The following is a 13319-nucleotide window of genomic DNA, read 5'->3' on the forward strand; positions in this document are numbered from 1 at the left end:
AGGACCAGGGAATGGGTTAGTGTCAGTACCGACCGAAAAGGTACTATACCAGGGGTACACTATGCAATAGCTTCAGTCATCTTAAACCTTACAGAAGTACACTTACCTGCATGGTGCCCGAAGGAGACAGAGCAGCTATACCAGGCCCTACTCAGAGAAATGTTCAGGAAATTTTACGAATTAGATTTTGGCAACGTAGACAAAGCAGATTTATACTCACTATACGCTGGGAACACTATGGGCACGGAGAGACAAAGGAGGGGAACCTGGAACAATATTTTCACTGCATATAATACAGAATTCTCTGTGCATGGATGATATGGAACTGCAAATGCAAATAAATGGTCGAAAAAACCAACTACAGAAGATCCTAAGGGAAGAGAACACAGTGGTAAGCTCAGAGCTACATGAGGACCAGGCTATGACGGTCCATTTAAAAAGGAGATTATTGCTGAGCTGGAAAAACACGCAAAAACAGTAAATGCACTTATACGGGAGGACAGGAATGCCTCGGATCAGGCTGCGAGGAATGAGGTGTGTGTGCTGTACGGGACATGGTTGCTGGATGAAGGCTGCAGCAACCTGGAGGATTTAAAACAAGGTTTATTCCCCTCCTGGATCAGCAACATGCACCGTGCAGCCCTCCACCTGTTTAGTAATTCTCTAAGCCCGTGTCAGCTCTATCTAGCTTCTGAAGCCTACCCTGTCCCAGTAGATTGTGGCCGGTCCAACCATACCATCATGGGGATAGTTGCAAGGATGTCAGATATGGGTGGGACAGCCCGACCTGCGTCGGTGTACAGGGTGGAGAATATTGGGATCAGTCAAGGAGGTGCACATGTTTGTTTCACAGCGGTCCCACCCTATGTCATAAAGTGGGAGCACACTATGACAGGTAGTGACCTCTCCGGGTGCCGGAGCCGGGGTGCACACATAATACTGTGCCCCCAGCACCTGAATGCCCATTCTAAGTCACAGTGTGGGTTTAAAGCTGCTGGTACACAGCCTATTAACTGTACCATGGAGGTAATGGCACAAGACCATGTTCCCCCACAAGTAGCATACATAGGGGGTGGGACATATTGTGTCACCACCAGTGCGCCCCACTACCAACATGGACAGCTCACTTGGTGTCCGGTGAGTGAAAGCAGTTTTTGTTTTAAACCCAAGGCAGAAGTTCAAGTGGCCCAGGAACGGATTGTCCCCATTCCTGAACCCTCCACTGTAAATAACAATTTCACAAATTTACAAGATTACGTTGCACATTTCGGATATGAAATCCCCCCTCTACCCGAACATCTTACCGCCCTACTGAAAGCTGTAGAAGTATCACAGAAACATTTCTATACTCTAGAAAAAAAACAGTTGAGATAGGGGGTGAAATTTCAGATATCACCGTTCCACCCTGGGATATTGTCAGAAATATAGAGGACCCTCCCTGGATCAGAATAGCTTCCCACGTTTTAGTTATCTGCCAGCTCGTGATTATTTTTTATTTATGGTGCACTACCTGCAGGGTGAGGGGCAGAGTTCGTCGGACCCAGCACCAGAGGGTGTTGGCTGAGCCCAAGCTGAACTTAAGGATTGTGTCAGGGAGGGAAACACAAAATATGATAGAACACTGCAGTAAAAGCGCAGTCACCTGGTGAGGTCCGGTTTAGATTCCACCTGCTGTAAAAGCACAGAGGTTAAGTGTTGTAAAAAGTTTGTACTGTGTGTGTTTTTACTGTATATTTTTGTGAAGCTGGAGTAATGGAGGGGCATTGGACCCCCTTTATGCTGTAATGTAATTAGAATGACTGAATTTACCTGTAAATAACAATGCATTTCAAAGGGGAACGTACATTTGGGTTTAGCTTGGTAAATGTCAGGGGAAGGTTTTAGCTCTCGGGTTCCAAGAATTTTGTTCACTTAGGATGACACTCTGTGGCGAAGAGTGTCAAATAGAAACATAGAAAATAGGTGCAGGAGTAGGCCATTCAATAAGATCATGGCTGATCATTCCCTCAGTACCCCTTTCCTGCTTTCTCTTCATACCCCTTGATCCCCTTAGCCATAAGGGCCATATTTAACTCCTTCTTGAATATATCCAATGAACTGGCATCACTCTCTATGGCAGGGAATTCCACAGGTTAACAACTCTCTGAATGAAGAAGTTTCTCCTCATCTCAGTCCTAAATGGCCTACCTCTTATCCTAAGACTGTGTCCCCTGGTTCTGGGCTTCCCCAACATCAGGAACATTCTTCCTGCTTCTAACTTGTCCAGTCCGGTTAGAATCTTATATGTTTCTATGAGATCCCCTCTCATCCTTCTAAACTCCAGTGTATAAAGGCCCAGTTGATCCAGTCTCTCCTCATATTTCAGTCCTGCCATCCCGGGTATCAGTCTGGCGAATCTTCGCTGCACTCTCTCAAGAACAAGAACATCCTTTCTCAGATTAGGAGACCAAAACTGAACACAATATTCCAGGTGAGGCCTCACCAAGGCCCTGTACAATTGCAGTAAAACCTCCCTGCTCCAATACTCAAATCCCCTAGCTATGAAAGCCAACATACCAATTGCCTTCTTCACCGCCTGCTGTACATGCATGCCAACTTTCAATGACTGATGAACCATGACACCCAGGTCTCATTGCACCTCCCCTTTTCCTAATCTGCCGCCATTCAGATAATATTCTGCCTTCATATTTTTGCCCCCAAAGTGGATAACCTCAAATTTATCCACATTACACTGCATCTGCCATGCATTTTCCCACTCACCTAACCTGTCCAAGTCACCCTGCAGCCTTTTAGCGTCCTCTTCACAGCTCACACCACCATGCAGTTTAGTATCATCTGCAGATATTATAATATACATTAATGATTTAGATGAAGGAATTGAGTGTAAGAGCTGGACTCCACTAGTCACTGTCTGCCATTCTGAAAAGGACCCGTTTATCCCGACTCTCTGCTTCCTGTCTGCCAATCAGTTCTCTGTCCACGTCAGTACATTACTCCCAATACCATGTGCTTTGATTTTGCACACCAATCTCTTGTGTGGGACCTTGTCAAAAGGTCCCACACAATGGGGGAATGTAAGATTCCAAAATTCGTGGAAACCCCCCAGTGTTTGGACTCACTGAAAAGGAAATTCGATTTGGGCCTATTAAACAGCAAGTTTGGGATCCTAAAATGCATATCGAAGAAATCTACGAGCTTTAATCAAGTTTGGGATTTTAAAAGGCATGTTGGGGCCTGTGGGGAAAAACTGCAGAGACAGAGGGGTGGGATCAACCTTTACCTTTAGAATTTGGATATTGTAGCTAATCAGTGTGGGGGAGCTGTTTAACCATAGTCAGGCTCCTAGAAAACATTAGCATTTAAACAATCGACCACGGAAGAAACATTATCCATCCCACCCACAGGACCCAATTATCACATACATGTTCCAACACCTTTTCAACATGCATGGAAATATCTGGCTGAGCCCAGACTTCCCGAAGCCAAAGCAGTGCTATTACAATGGACAAGAGTTCATCAGCTCATTTATAAAGAGTATCGTAACCCCAAAATCTATCAACGCCAGATTAAAACATTTAATCAAGTTTCAGTTAGCTAGCCTGCCAAAACTTATACAAAAAAGACCATTTAAAGTCAATGGGCAGCAAAACTCAAACAAAAGAAACGTTAGATTTGGCGCAAAGATTAAGCAGCGTCTCAGAGTATAATTGAGGACCTATCGTACCAAGAGAACTATTCTGACTATCACAGGAAGAACTTTTTCTGACCATTACTTCGGAACAACAAGATCAAGATCGAGAGCACACGGTGAGAAAACACAGGAAGAAACATCGTGACATCGGAGAAAAGAACTTCAAAAATCAATCAGTGGAACATGAATACCAACTGACTTGGCATCAGACATCAACTGGACCACCGCAACCAACCAGGAAAATCAACCACCAAGAAAACCGGGGTCCACGCAAGTTTTCCACTCTACAATTTGTGCCTAGACTATCCAGCGGGTAAAGAACTTAAAACCCTATTGCTAACAAAGGAAACTGGGTACTCACAAGAGATAAATCCAAAGCGCGTCTAACTGCATCAGCGGATTCACCCCAACTGGCTTCAATACGCAACAGAGGTCTTCTACCATGTCCGGGGTATGGCAAGGCAAACCGCCTATAACCAAAGAACCCCGAAACCACGAAACAGCCCTAGCTGTCAAAGAAAGGATCTGGTGAGCATGAACCGCTGGAGTCCTAGAGTTTGACCTAGTTCGAGAGTGAGTGGGAGGTGGGAGGTATTTCTGTTGTGTTTATTACCTGTAATAAAGTATTCCCCATTGTTTAGAACCTTTTTGTAAGATTTTAAAGTTTTATTGGAGTGTATTTGTGTTATTTGCTTTCTTGAATAAAACCCAATCCTTCTTTGTACAAAACAGTTGTCTGCTGCACTTTATCACACCCTGATTAATAAATCCAAGCTCGAGAACCAGGGAGTGGGAGCGACTCGCAACCGCTCTGGTCAGGAAGGCAAGCTAACAGACCCACCACCCCCTACAAGTGTACGTTCGGCGATCTCGAGTCTGCTGCATGTAATTGGTCACCAAGAGAGGGTGAGAAAGAACAGGCCCCATTGCAGTAACTCTCTGTTTTCCACTGATTCGTCACAAGGAATGTCCCGACGAAGACACATATTCAATTCCAATCGGTCGCAGTATGGTCAAGATGTTTGTAGAGATGTTCCCATCAACTCCAACAACCTGCAGAGTACATCCAAACTCTGCTGAGGTTGAAGCACAGCAGCCTTTTGAATAAATCGAACTGCGATTTTTAAAATGGCAGCCACACCGTTAGCTTTAGTTCAGAACATTTCTGCTTTTTTGTGCGGTTTTTTAGGCGAGCGATATTTTGGGCGATACGTGTGCGAGGTGGTGAAAGTGACGGTGGGCGATCTCCTGGGCGTTAGTTTTGCAAAATATGCTCTTTATGACAAAAAAAAATGGACAGGTGGTATTATTGAATCTCGGCGTTAATTCCATGCGGAAATTAACGCTGGGCGATATTATGGGCGTTGATTTCACCCATTCTGATGATTCTGCCCAAAAAAAGTGGGCGGGTGGTAATATTTTTTCCCAGCGTTAAGCACATGTGGAAAGTAACGCTCGCCAATAAGTTTCTTTAAAATGCCCATCAGTTTCCATTTTGTGCCAAATTGGGTGATATATGGGCGATATATGTCATTTCAGCGGTAAAATGGGCGTTAAGTGGGCATTAAGCATGCAAAAAAAGTGGAGGTTCTAGCCCCTTGTGTTTGGTGGTGGCATCTCACTGGAAGTGGCAGAACTGGTAGCAGATGATTTGTTGAATGTGGAGACTGGTTGATTGGAAGATGAGGACAACGGGAACCCTATTGTGATTTCTGGGATGGAGGGGAAGAGGTGAGAGTAAAAGTGCGGAAAATGGGATGGACACGATTGAAGGCCCTGTCAACCATGCAGGAAGTGAATCCTCAGTTGAAGAAAAAGGAAGACATATCAGAAGCACTGGTATAGAAGGTGGCATTGTCAGATCAGTTGTGACAGAAATAGAGAAACTGGGAGAATGGAATAGATTCCTTACAAGGAGTGGGCTTGGAGGAAGTGTAATCAAGGCAGATGTGGGAGTCAGTGGGCTTATAATAGATATTGGTCAATAGCCTATCCCCAGTAATAGAGAGAGAGAATTTGAGGAAGGGAAGGGAAGATTCGGAGATGGACCATGTGAAGGCAAGGGAGGGAGCAGTGCCGACACAGTCATCAATGTACAGAAAAAGAGGTGAGGAAAGGCATCTGAATAGGACTTGAACAAAGAATGTTCCACGTATCCCACTAAAAGGCAGGCACAGCTAGAACCCATAAGCGTTCCCAATGCAACACCTTTTAGTTGGAGGAATCAAAGGAGAAGTTGCTCAATGTAAGACCAAGTTCGGACAGGCAGAGGAGGGTGGTAGAGAATGGGGACTGGTTTGGCCTCTGCTCGAGGAAGAAGTGGAGCGCCCTCAGGCTGTCCTGGTGGAGGATGGAAGTGTAGAAGGATTGATGTCCATGGTGAAAAGGAGACGGTTGGGGCCAGGAAACTGGAAACTGTTAAAGTGGCGGAGGACGTTGGAAGAGTCGCGGATGTAGGTGGGAAGATAAAGGGAGAAAAAATAGAGTTGAGATAGGAACAAATAAGTTCTGTGGGGCAAGAACAAGCAGAAACAATGGATCTACCAGGGCAGTCCTGTTTGTGGATCTTGGGAAGGAGGTAGAAGCAGGCTGTGCGGGGTTGGGGAGCTATGAGGTTACCGGTTGTGGAGGGAAGATCGCCAAAGGAGATGAGGTCAGTGACAGTCTAGGAAACAATGATTTGATGTTCGGTAGTGGGGTCATGGTCATAGGTGCCATCTTTCGGATGGGATGTTAAACGGAGGCCCCGTCTGCACTCTCAGGTGGCTATAAAAGATCCCGCGGCATTATTTCGAAGAAGAGCAGGGGAGATATCCCTGGTGTCCTGGCCAGTATTTATTCACGTTACAATGAAGCCTCCCTGATAAAGTGCAACATCCCCACTGACACCTGGGAATGCCTGGCCAAAGACCACCCTAAGTGGAGGAAGTGTGTCTGGGAGGGCGCTGAGCACCTCGAGTCTCATCGCCGAGAGCATGCAGAAATCAAGCACAGGCAGCGGAGTGTGCGGCAAACCAGTCCCACCCACCCCTTCCCTCAACAATTATTTGTCCCACCTGTGATACGGACTGTTGTTCTTGTATTGGACTGTTCAGCCACCTAAGGACTCATTTTTAGAGCGGAAGCAAGTTTTCCTTGATTCCGAGGGACTGCATATGATGATCCCTCAATCAGCATAACAAAAACAGATTATCTGGTCATTAGAACATTGCTGTTTGTGGGAGTTTGCTGTGCGCAAGTTGGCTGCCGCGTTCACCACATTACAACAGTGACTACACTCCAAAAGTACTTAATTGGCTGTAAAGCACTTTGAGACGTCTGGTGGTCACGAAAGGCACTATATAAATGCAAGTCTTTTTAGAAGTGGGACGGAAGGCGACAAAAAAATAGCTCAGCTTCGTGTTGAGCGGATAAAGCTGAGGTCTTATCTGAGCACTGATCATTCGGGGTCAGAGGAAGGAATGTCGGAGGGGATAGTGAAAACACGACAAGGGGTGAGATTGGAAGGAGGGATGGTATATGAGGAAACTGAAGGAGGAGGAGGATCCGGAGAGATATTGGTATCCAATTGTTGTTGAAGCTTGCGGTCTTGACACCTGAAAGGAAGAAAAAATTTATTTTGTTAAAGCGTCAGATGAGCCGAAGGATGAAATGGAACTGTGGGCTGGAACTACTCTGAGATCAGGTGAGTGGGTGTTGCTGAAGAGAAAGGTCGAGAGTGTGCATGTGGCAACCTATGACTGGTGAAGATGAACCACGTAAAAGAGACAAAGGGAAATCCCCTTGGATGGATTTTTAAAGAAAAAAATAGCAACTAAATCAAAAATGCCTTTCAATTGTCATTCAATTAAATAATTAATGAAAAATTACTTGTAAATAAACCTCCTATTGATCCCTAGTTTGGACCCCCCCACAAGTGGAAACATCTTCTCTACATCTACTCTATCGAACACCTTCATAATTTTAAAGAATTGTATTAGGTAACCACTCAGCCTTCTCTTTTCTAGAGAAACATGCTCCAGCCTGTTCACTGTTTCCTGATAGTTATAACCTCTCAGTTCTGTACCATCCTTGTAAATCTTGTTTGCACTTTCTCCAGTGCCTCTATATTCTTTTTGTAATACGGAGACCAGAACTGTGCACAGTGTGGTCTAACTAAGTTTTTATACAGGTTTAACATAACACCCCTGCGTTTCAATTCTATTCCACTAGAAATGAATCCCAGTGCTTTGTTTGCATTTTTATGGTCTTGTTAACTTGCATCGCTACTTGCAATGATTTGTTTATCTGTATCCATGGATCTCTTTTCTCCTCTATCCCATCAAGACTAATTTTCCAAGGAGTAGGTGACCTCCTTATTCCTTCTACCAAAATGCACCACCTATATTGAAATGAATTTGCCATTTACACACTCATTCAAGTTGATTATCATCATCTTGTATTTTGTTGCAATCTTCTTCAGTATTAACTATACCCTGCAATTTGATGTCATCTGCAAATTTTGAAATGATACTTCTAATTCCCGAGTCCAAATAGTTTATGTAAACGTGGCCAACAATGCTCCCAGCACTGCTCCCTGCAGAACACCACTTCCTACCTGCCGCCAATCTGAGTAACTACTACTCCATATTTTGTGTTTAGTAGCTAGCTTGCTATCCATTCAACTACTTGCATCATGACTCTATATCTCTAACCCTAGTTATGAGACTGTCAACATGGGACAATGCACTTTACCAATCCTTATGATTCAAAACCATGTTTCAGAAAGATTGATTGATGATGAGGGATATTCCCTGCCGTTAAGGCTATCAACTCCAACATGACATCTGCAGACAGATGCTATGAACAAATATCATGAGGCAATGGGACTACAAGAAGTTTGATAGAGCGGGCCATTAGCATTCTGAAGTTTCATTTTAGTTGCCTGGACAAATCTGGTTGAGCCTGGCAGTACAGCCCAGCAAGAGAGTCCAGAATTAACATCCTGTGCACTGCATAATGGGGCTATGTGGACAGGGTTGCTACTTCCTGAAGCTGAAAAAAATGAAGAAGAAGAGGAAATTAGCCTTCCATTGCCACATCAAGAGGAGGTTGCACAGGATGGAGAGGAGGCAGAGCAAGAGATCCATCAGCTCACAGCTAGAGAAAGGAGGCAGCATCTTATTGTCAATAGTGTTTTTTATAAATGCTGTATAAAGAAATAAAAATTGTTCCCTTTTAGCTGGAACCCCCACAACTCCAACAGTCGCAGTAAGACCTGCATTCCCAAAGGCATCTACTCCTTGGCTTAGTAATAGATATCTCATGTTCTCACTCTCCATCTAGTTACTTATTCAGATAGATTAATATCGAAGTCTGTGTAGTCATATTTTACTTCTCAGTACAATATTTTCCAAATTATAGGAATAATTTGAAACACTAACTACGAGTACTTCTTTCCACCTTATGCCTAAATTCATACTAACTCCTGTTCCAACCACTTCTCTGCAGTGATCCCCAAAGGACAGGACAGGGACAGGCGGGTGACAGAATATTTGTCCTTCAAGACCTGAGATGACTCTTGTCTCAGTGAAGCTGCTGTTCCTGAGGCTCCAGCTTTTGGTTTCTGTTCTGTTGCTAGGTCAATGAGTCCAGGTCCCAGCTTGAAAACTGCTTCGTGTGCTGAAGTTGAAGGAGACCTTAAAGAATTTGGCTCATTGTCCTGTCATGGGAGATAGTAACATCTGTTGCCACTGTTTATAGTTGCAGCTGGTCAGTGTGACAACTGAACAAATAGTTCCAATTAAGTCTTGGAATCCATGTGAAAATGTTATTAGGCTAACACACAAGACATTTATTGAGGCAGTGGTAGCTGCCACTTCTAAAACCACCAATCTATTTAGAGCCACCTCATGGTGCCTTGTTGCCACAGATATCGGCACATTCTCCATGGTATTCTGCACAGCATGACAGACTTCTGGCACTGTGCAGATGGGTATAGTAAAGTCTTCCCACTTATCCATTACCTCAACCACATACATGGAGCCCTTTTCCACTGCCTGCACATGAGACACTCTATTTAATGCTCTTCTGAAGACTGGGCCCCTGATCTCCATGAGCTCCAAAGCTCCAAAGCCAAGGACAGGCATCTCTCCACCCTCTGTGGAGGAATAGCTCCCTCTCTTCCAGTCCCAGATCTTCACAGTTACTCGTGCTCGATGCTTCACCTTTGCAAACCCTTCTGAGTGTTAATTACTTTCACTTAAGTGGGTGTCTCTGAGCTGGTGCTGGAACACATAACATACCATGATGGAGTTCCACATGAAGCTGAAAAAACTGTTCTCTTTCGCTTTCTTTTAACAGTCAACTCTGGACACTTAGGGGGGGGAACTGTAATAGTAACGAGCGCATGGATGGGGGTTTACGGGGGTTGTTAAAATCGCCAGAAATGTCACTGCATCCGGAAGCTGTCTCTAACATGCTGAATTCCGAGCTTACCTCAGGCCCATTTTAATACGTGTACATAACACGTCACCGGAAAGGCAGGTTCCTGCTTATAATATTTAAATGAGCCACTTTGGACGAGAATTTGACCGACATTTAAACTTAACTTCAGATGCACGGGTTTCTCGGGCTAAGGTGAGAAGACAGATCTGCAATTCATGGAGCTCATTAAAAGTCTGGCATACGGACGTCAATAAACACCAAGTGCTCACAGTTGCTTTCTTAACTCCCACTGGGAAAGGGTTTATGTCCACCGGTACGCTCGCGGCCTTCCGCGAGAGGTGGGCGCCGGAGGGACTGGAGTGCATTATTACCCCCGGCAACCAAATTTTAATTTTATTTTATATGTTTTAAAGTTTAATTTGTTTTAATTGCCGGTTTTAGTGTCACACCCCCCCACCGTCTTTTATAGGGGGCACTTGTAAAATTTATGATTTTAATGCCCCCCCCAAAATTTTTTTTAAAAAAACACAAAAAAACCCCCAAAAATCAAAACAAAAAAAGGGCAGTTGAAAAGTGTCTGGAGTATCCCCCAGATCGGGGGACACTTGAACTAATGTTTATTTTATCTCCTTTAAAAGAGTTGTAGCCCTTAAAGGGACCCGATAATGGCGTCCCCATCCACGCCGGTGGCAGGGTCAGCAAAAACATACGCGCAGACGGCGTCCGCAGCCATGGCGCCTCCTGCGTCTCCTACTGCCCTGCCACCATTTAAATTGATCACTAAAAAACGGGGAAAGGGTTTATGGAGAGGTTAATTTCTGCACTTTGGAGGCATCGAGACTCAAGATCAGGATGGGTGGCACCGTGGCTGCCTTAGATTGGAACTCGGACGAGGAGCAGGATGGCCAGCAGCAACAGCCCGATGTGGAGCGACCTGCAGGTGATCAGCAGACAGGGGAGTGGCGGAGAGGTTGAGGTTGCAGGAGGCACTACCATGGTGCAGCCCATAACTGTCCGGAATCCATTCCGTGATTCTCCCTCAGTCCCAACTTCTCCATATCCCATCCTTGGATTGTCCCTTTAAATGCTCCAGTTGAGATAGCGTCACATGGGTCCACATCGCGCCCGCTGCCACTCGGTCAACACCAAATCCAGCAATAATATTATAATGTACTGGTTCTGTTGAAATAGCACAAACCATCCCACTGAAACTTCTAGATTTCGCACTTGATATCACATCCCGCCACTCCAAATGCAGTTATTACCAGGGCCCAGTCACCTAATTCCCTGTCTCCCACAACCGCGGTGGTGTGCTTTTCAATTATAAAATCCTCCTCCAGTGCAGATGACCTTTAGAAAGCATGTATTCCTCTTGAAGTTATGTTTCTTGTCGTGTGCAGCCGTTTCCTTTGCTATAACAGAACACAGTCATGAAGAAATCTGTGTGGTAATTGCATTTCCATTCACCAAGGTTTCTACATCCATCCCACATTTATAATGTTAGCAGGGGTACCCTCCCTTTAAACAATTCTCATTAAAATCTAATACAAGCCTGTTGCAGCAGGCAACGTGAATTGTCACAGTGCATTTAAAGGGACATTCCAAGGATAGGATTTGGAGGAGTTGGGAGTGAGGGAGAATCGCTGTAATGGATTGCGGACAGTTACGGGCTACACCCTGATTTAGTGACACCTCCCTTGATGCATTGCTGGGGGCATTGAGGAGTCGGAGAGAGATATTCTTCCCCAACAATAGGAGGTAGAAACCTGCACCTACAATAAAGAAGGTGTGGCTGAAAGTGGCCGAGAAGATCAGTGCATTACTGTTTCCAGAGGATCCCTGTGACTAGGTCAGTTTTCTTGACACCCAAGGAATGACACAAAGAGTTGATGAGGTTTGTCACATCGCTATCATTCCAAGATGACGGAGACATGTCGTTCCACAGGATGTGCAAGGAGAACAGTGGTTTCACTTCCCGTTGCCCACCTTTTGAGGTCATTATTATGTTTTGAGTATGACCTCACAAACACAAACACAAAGGCATTAAGACTGATAACTTCAGGGGCCAGTCAAGTAACTTGTTCCCTTTTTATTGTTGCAAACAGCAATGGCTGCAATGCCACTGTAGTCCACTGGGTGGAGCTATATATATTACCTTCTCCCTTCTTAATGAAGAAGTAATTATAACTAACAATCATCATATATAACTTGCATGGTTATACATAACAAAAGATATCGATTTATTTTGCCATATTAACAAATCAAGCTTAACCACTTGTTTTCTGTTTTGAAGTGGATACCTTTGCTCTTGAACAGAACCTTCCAAACATGGTGTCAAACTTAGACTCATTCTAGGCTGATCCTGAGGAAAGTTTTCCTCCAAGGGATGCCCTTGATTTACATTTAAACTCTCTACAACTTCAGACTGTTTGTCTGCCTGACTCGGACGAAGACTCAGAGTTAAATTCTGATTTTCTCTTGGACTTGTTTCCAGTACATTTGATATAGGATATGCTTCTGGTACTTTACTTGTGTCAAAACTAACTGACTCATTCCAACCTTCAACTCCTTCCACGTCTATAGGTAAAATATGATCAATGTGAACAAACCGAACCTGTCCATGATCAAACATCTTGACCAAATATGTGTGAGGACCACATATCTTCACCACTCTTCCTGGTAACCACTTTAACCATTTATGGTGTTGGTTCTTCACTCTCACCTTCTGATTTAATTTCACACTTCTCTCTTTTACTCTACCTCTATCATGATTCTCTTTCTGTCTGAATTGTTTCTCTTCTAGGGACTGTGCCAAGTTTGGTTTTAACATCGAGAATCTGGTTTGTGGCTGTTGTTTGAGAAACAACTCTGCTGGTGTTCTACCAGTAGTTGTGTGAGGAGTATTACGATATGTAATCAGAAAATTAGCCAAGTTGTGGTCCAATGACAGCTGTCATTTCTTCAGATTTGGATTCAGCATCTGTTTGATGAGGGCACATTTTAACAATTTGTACATTGCGCTCTGCTGCACCACTTGAAGCAGGGTGGTATGGTGGAACCTCGGTATGTTTCACACCATGTTTGCTCGTGAACTGTGCAAATTCTTCTGAATAAAATTGTGGTCCATTATCAGAAACAATTTCTTCTGGGAAGCCAAATTAAGAAAATAATCTTGGCAAAATGGCTAATATTTTATTTGTTA

This window comes from Pristiophorus japonicus, chromosome 1 (assembly GCF_044704955.1).
Source record: "Pristiophorus japonicus isolate sPriJap1 chromosome 1, sPriJap1.hap1, whole genome shotgun sequence".
Taxonomy (NCBI): Eukaryota; Metazoa; Chordata; class Chondrichthyes; family Pristiophoridae; genus Pristiophorus; species Pristiophorus japonicus.